Below are 7,538 nucleotides of genomic sequence, written 5' to 3'. Positions count from 1 at the left end.
AATAAAATAATAGAACTACCATATAATCCAGCAATCCTACGCCTGGGCATATATCCAGAAAAGATGAAAACTCTAACTTGAAGAGATACATGCACCCCAATGTTCACAGCAGCACTATTTACAATAGCCAAGACATGGAAGCAACCCAAGTGTCCATCAACCGATGAATGGATAAAGAAGATGTGGCATATACATGCAATGGAATATTACTCTGCCATAGAAAAGAATGAAATATTGCCATTTACAGCAATATGGATGGACCTAGAGATTATCATACTAAGTGAAGTCAGACAAAGGCAAGTACCATATGATATCACATCTATGTGGAATCTAAAAAAAGATACAGATGAACTTATTTACAAAACAGAAACAGACTCACAGGCATAGAAAACAAACTTATGGTTGCCAAAGGGGAAAGGGGGCAGGGAGTGATAAATTGGCACTCTGCTATACATAAAATAGATAAACAACAAGGACTTACTCCATAGCACAGGGAACTATATTCAATATCTTGTAATAACCTATAATGGAAAACAATCTGAAAAATATATATATATGTATATTTAACTGAACCACTTTGCTGTACACCTGAAACATTGTAAATCAACCATACTTCAGTTAAATAAATAAATAAGAAAAGGCCAAAGGAAATCTCAGAGTCGTTGAGCTACAACAACAATGTTATAACGGCCTCCTCTTGATTTCTTGTTATGAGAAAAAGACTCCCCTGTGTGTTTAAACTTCTATAACCAGGCTTCCTGCTACTTGCAGCCAAATACTTTCCTAACTGGTACAGTTCCTAGCAGGGGAGTTGGAAGAAAGGACTTTTTCTGGTTATCAGCGCCTGTGCTTCTCCTCTTTCCTCACCCGGGGTTGTATGGCCCCAGATCAATCCTGTCCCCAGAAGTTGTCCCTGATCAATTCTGACTGCAGCAGGAGGTAAGATTTAAGTGCCCCACATCCGGGGCTCTGCAGCAGGAGCTTTTTGCACCTTTCACATCAACTCCAGAGTTATCTCCCCAAAACACAAACCTGAACATGGCACTGCTCTGCCCCCAGATCCTACCACCTTCTCTCGGACCCTAAGAATGACATTCAGGTTCCCTTCCCAGGCCCTCAAGGCCCTTCCCACCCTGGATTCAGCTTACCTTTGCAGCTCTAAATCCCTTGCCTCCTCACCAGGCACCATCCCCTTCCTAAGCCACCACCTCTGTCACCCCACATCCACCGTGGGTGGATGTGCTGTTACCCTCCTTGACACTCTTTGTCCACACCTTTATTATAGCAAGTGCACTTCACCTTGTAATTACTTGTTTGCAAATCTTTCCTTCCAAAGATTGTCAGCTCTGAGGACAAGGGTCAATCCTTATTCTATTTGTATGTGCTTTAGCTTCCAGAATGGCTAGTACTCAAAACACAGCCTGTTGAATAAATAAAACCCCAGTGCTTTGGTTATACTTTGGATGTTAACTGTGAGCTTTCTCTTTGGGTCCTATATGGAACCACTCTTCAGGTAACCTGTGAATTCCCCATTATAAGGAAAGGGCTTGCTTAGTTTCCTATTAAGCGATATTTATTGAGCACCTACCATGTGCTTGTATCCGTTAGCTATTAGCACAATCATGCTGTATAACAAACACCCACAAATCCCTGAGGCATATAATCATAAGCACTTATTTGCCACTTGTTTTTGTGTTGGCTGGGGGTATCTAAAGTTGCTATTACAAACCCCATTTTTCAGATGAGGAGACCAGAGGTGTAGAGAGGTAAAGTAACAGTCTAAGTTTGCACAGTTGATAAGCAGCAGAGCCAAAAGGAAAACCTAGGGAGCCTGGCTCACATCTGGATTCTTAACCATTATATTGCACTGCCTCTCTGCTATAGACTGAATGTTTGTGCCCCTTCCGCCCCAAATTTAATTGTTGAAACCTAATCCCCAATGTGATGGTATTTGGAGGTGGGGGTTTTGGGAGGTGATTAGGTCATGAGAGTGGAGCCCTCATGAATGGGATTAGTGTCCTTATAAAAGAGGCCCAGAGAGCTCTCTAGTCCCTTCTGCCATGTGAGAACACAGGGAAAAGACGGACATCCATGGACCAGTAAGCTGGCTCTCACCAGACAGTGAATCTGCTGGTTTCTTGATCTTGAAAGTCTCAGCTTCTAGAACTATGAGAAATAAATTTCTGTTGTTTGTAATCTACCCAGTTTGTGGTATCATGTTGTAGCAGCCCCAACAGACTAAGACGCTCTCCATCTTTGAAAGCATCCCACCTCAATGCATAAGGAGTTCGCTCATTTTTAAAATCACAACCTAAGGACTTCCCTGGTGGCACAGTGGTTAAGAATCTGCCTGCCAATGCAGGGGACATGGGTTCAATTCCTGGTCAGGGAAGATCCCACATGCCGCAGAGCAACTAAGCCCATGCACCACAACTACTGAGCCTGCGTGCTGCAACTACTGAGCCTGCGTGCTGCAACTACTGAAGCCTGTGAGCCTAGAGCCCGTGCTCTGCAACAAGAGAAGCCACCGAAATGAGAAGCCCAAGAACCGCAACGAAGAGTAGCCCCTGCTCGCTGCAACTAGAGAAAAGCCTGCATGCAGCAAAAAAAAAAAAAAAAAAATCACAACCTAATATTTCAATGAATGGATGGCAATATATCATAAGTACTTAGTCAGTCCCTATTGATGTGCATTGAAATTATTTCCAAACTTTTGCTGTTACAAACAACACTACATGAATAATTTGTGCCCAAGTCATTCAGCATTGGTGAAGTGTATCTGCAGGGAAAATTCCTAGAAGCGGAACTGCTGAGCCAAAATTATGTGCCTTTATAATTTTGAATGATATCACTTAATTGCCTGCCAGCAGTCTATGGACTTGTCAATTTCCCCACACCCTTTCCCACATGGTGTGTTAGCAAGCTTTTTGATCTTTAATAGCACGATGAATGAAAAATACTATCTCAGTCAGTGTTGTTTTAATTTGCATGGTTTTCATTATGAGGAAGGTTGAAAAAATTATAATGTTACCTCACGGGGTTATTGTGAAGATGAAATGAATTAAGACAATTAACAGGTATCAAGTTCTTAGGACAGTACCCAGTACGTGGTAAGCACTTAATAAACGTTCATCGCTATTAATATTATATATTGCAGGGGTGAGGAGAAGGGCGAGACACAAAGCAGTATGTATAATATGCTGTTATTTGTATATTTATTTGTATAAAAAGTATATTATTTGTGAAAAAAGAATATATATGCATATATATACATGCACACACATTCACACATATATATGTATGTGTATATATGTATATATGTACTTGCAGGTATATATAACTTTTCTCAGAAAAGATATACAAAAGTAGAGAATGGACTTGAGGATACGGGAAGGGGGAAGGGTAAGCTGGGACAAAGTGAGAGTGGCATTGACATATATACACTACCAAACGTAAAATAGATAGCTAGTGGGAAGCAGCCGCATAGCACAGGGAGATCAGCTCGGTGCTTTGTGACCACCTAGAGGGGTGGGATATGGAGGATGGGAGGGAGGGAGACGCAAGAGGGAAGAGATATGGGGATATATGTATATGTATAGCTGATTCACTTTGTTATAAAGCAGAAACTAACACACCATTGTAAAGCAATTATACTCCAATAAAGATGTTAAAAAAAAAAAAATAGCAAATATTGATGCCTCTAATAGAGGAACTGGGTGCTGGTGACAGCAGTGAGAAGAGATTCTTTCCTGCATTCTCTTTGTATCGCATAATATTTGAACCATGTGCGTGAAACATTTATTCTCAAAAAACGCTGCAGTTACTGGCACTTCCTGTAGGAAGGCTGCACAAGTAAGGAGAAGGCTCCCAGCTCCGTAGCTTTAGCCCTAAGTCCCCAGGTGATACAACGCATTTTGCCACCTTCCCACCCTTGCCTCTTGAGGGCGCCAGACTCAGCCCTAATTGTAGCTCAAAAGAAGGTTGGCTTTGCCACAAGCTGAGGGATGGAAAGAGCTGTTCATTCTTCCCCATTTGTCCATGCTCTCCAAACCCTATCATTCCATTCAGCCCCCTCAAGGCAGCAGGAGGAAGGACGATGCAAGAAGGGAGCCTGAAGCATTTGCTGCCTTCAAGACGCCTGACGAAGTAGTAGAAGAATTCCTCGACTTGGGTGCCCTCATCCAGTCTCAGGGATGCCACTGACCTCTTGGGCAGACAAGAGCCATCACCTCCCTAGGCCTGAGTTTCCTCAGAGTGAAAAAGGGTTACTGATGCCCAGCCTACATCATGGAGTTTAGGTTAAATCAAATAAGCAATGTGAAGCCACATTGAAAAACCAAAGCATGATGTTAGGCAGGCTTACAGAACATGGGAGTGGAGTGTAGCAGTGAGTGTTCCTGAGCTGTCACCAGAGAGAGAGTCCACTCCACAGGGCATCTGTTCCCAGAACAAACTCCAACGTGGGAGCCCTCTTCTCATCCAAGAGAACAGAATGAAACACTTTGCCCAGACACTGTCAGATGTCAGATGCCATGTCAAGGATAAAGAGAACAAGGATGTAGGAAAGAGAAAAGCTTATTCCAGGTTTAATAAATGTCTGCGGGAATTTGGCAGAATGTATTGGAAACATCAATCCTTGATGAAAATCTATTGATTAAAAACAATCCTCAGCCATAAGAAGGAATGAAACTCCAGTACATGCTACAACATAGATGAACCTTGAAGACATTAGGCTAAGTGAAATAAGCCAGACACAAAGGACAAATAACGTCTGATCCCACATATATAAGGTATCTAGAATAGGCAAAGTCATGGAGACAGACAGTAGAATAGGGTTACCAGGGGCTGGGGAAGGGGGAAATTGGGAGTTATTGTTAATGGGTTCTGAGTTTCCATTTGGGGTGATAAAAGAAATTCTGGAGATGGATGGTGGTGATGGTACACTGTGAATGTATTTAATGCCACTGAATTGTATGCTTAGAAATCGTTAAAATGGTAAATTTCTGTTAATGCACAGTAAATAATCTCCCTCCAAAAAGAGGGAAAAAAATCCCTTAATGCTCAAAGTGAACTTTGTGCAATCACCTTAGCAGATAATAAGACTAATTTGAAAATAAGGGCCCAGAAACAAGAAAACACCCAGTCCCAAGACCAGCAGTGTCGGGTTGGCACGAAGTGGAGGGTGTGGAGGGTGTGGAAGGCGGAAGGGGGCAGCGGGGCTTTACAGGATAGGAGCCCACCCTGTCGAAGCCGGTGTCATCTCCCCGCCACACTCAGGGTTCCTTCTGGTCATTAGTGAGAAACCTCCGGGCAGTGACACCAGAATGCACTGTGGAGTATTTATAGTCACATAGATTTGAGTCTATGTTTGTATAAGCCGTGTCGTAAAATGCATTCTCATGTCACAATGTGAGGTCATTCATGCGAAAACGAATCCTTTTGTTGACTTCACATCGTCCTGAGTTTAAACAAAAGGAAGGACCCTTCAGCTGATGCCCTGGATCAGGGGAACCTTACCAAGCTATAAAATTCAGACTCTGCTGTTCTGAGTGGGGAAATCAGGAAAGCCCCTGGCCCAACCCACTTAATAGAATTCTGTCCAAGTGAGGCTTGGTTCATGGGTCATGTGTGACCCATGACTGTCATCAGGGAGAAACGACATTATTAAACAGCCTATGAGAAGATGGAAGGCATCCACCTCAGCTCTGCTGCCACCTCTGTTCCTGAGGCGGGCAGAGCCCGAAGAGAAGGTAGGTTGGGGTGTGGAGGCAGCTCAGGGGGAAGAGAGGAGGGGTCCAAGACAGCCCAAGCGGTTCTCTGAGGCTGGGGAGGGGAGGTCGTTCAGTTTGCTGAGCTAGCCCTCTGCGCAGGCAGGGGGAGTGGGGCTTCTTGCACCTGGGGAAAGCCGAACCACCTATAGCACCCACCAGCCTCGGCTGCCAAGATCTGACTGACCCCTTCAGGGCATGACCACCCAGGGGCCTTATCAAGGAGAGAAGCGCGTGTCAAACTACTAAGCAAAAGCTCACTTTGCAGAGAGTCTTCGTTAGGATAAAATTTGGCTGTTGTGACCGAGATCCAAAGCTTCCCAAATTGTATTCCCATTCTGGCACACGGGGAAAATGACAACAATTATATAGCTCCACTGGCCCAGGGATGGCTCTAGGCAATCAGTAGCTTCACACACCTGTAACCCACACACCAGGGAAGCCCAACATCGGTGGGGAAGCTCTGACCTTATTAATACAGATGTTTACTTCCCTGTCAGATAGAAGAGTGAGCTATTATGGTGATTTTGCGCTATGAAGCCATCAAGGGCCCACACCCTGTCTATGTTGTTGCTCCTCCATCCTTAGCATGTTGCCCTCATCTGAAAGATCCAGGATGGCACACCCCACACCCACCTTCCATACAGAGAGAGGGCGAAGGGGAAGCAAAGGCCCACCCATCCTCTTAAGAGCATGTGTTATCTGTGGCTGCCTAACAGATTACCCCAGAACTTAGTTACTTCAAGCAAAACACATTTATTATCTCAGTTTCAGCAAGTCAGCAGTTCAGAGGTTGCAGTCAAGATGTCAGCCAAGACTGTGATCATCCGAATGCCAGCTAGACTGAGGCTTGAGGATCTGCTTCCAAAATGTCTCCGTCATGTGGCTGTTGGCAAGAAGCCTCAGGCCCTTGCCACGTGGGCCACTCCATAGGGGCTTCTTGATTGTCCTCATGACATGGCAATTGGCTTCCCCATCGTGCTTATTACAAGAGAAAGCAAGGAAGAAGCCAACTGCTTCCTTGCCCTAACCTTGCACATCACACACAATGACTTCTGCCATAGTCTATCCATTAGAAGCAAGTCACTAATTCGAAAAGATACTTGCACCCCAATGTTCATAGCAGCATTATTTACAATTGCCAAGGAAGCAGTTGGAAGCAACCAATTGTCTGAGGAAGCAACCCAAGTGTCCATCAACAGATGAGTGAGTAAGGAAGATGTGGCGTGTATATACAATGGAATACCACTCAGCCATAAAAAAGATCAAAATATTGCCATTTGCATGCAGCAACATGGATGGACTTGGAAGGCGTGATGCTAATGTGGCATAAGTCAGATACAGGAAGACATAAATATTGTATGACATCACTTACATGTGGAATCTAAAAAATACAACAAACGAGTGAGTATAACAAAAAAGAAGCAGACTTACAGATATAGAGAACAAACTAGTAATTACCAGTGGGGACAGGGGTGGAGGAGGGGCAATATGGGGTGGGAGAAAATAAGGTTATTATGGGATTATATGAAATCGTGTGTGTGAAACTTTTGAAAATTGTAAAGCACTCTAGAATTTAAAGAATCTTTCATTCAATTTAAAAAATTCAGGAAAAAAAAAAAAGCAAGTCACTAAGCACAGCGTAAACCTAAGCAGAGGGGAATTAGGCTTCACCTTAATGAAAGGAGTGTCAAAGAATTTATGAACATGTGTAAAACCACCACAGGACACATCCAAAAAATTGTACATATTCCTCTTCTGCTCACCCCC

This window comes from Eschrichtius robustus, chromosome 15 (assembly GCF_028021215.1).
Source record: "Eschrichtius robustus isolate mEscRob2 chromosome 15, mEscRob2.pri, whole genome shotgun sequence".
Classification (NCBI taxonomy): Eukaryota; Metazoa; Chordata; class Mammalia; order Artiodactyla; family Eschrichtiidae; genus Eschrichtius; species Eschrichtius robustus.
This window is presented reverse-complemented; position numbering follows the sequence as displayed.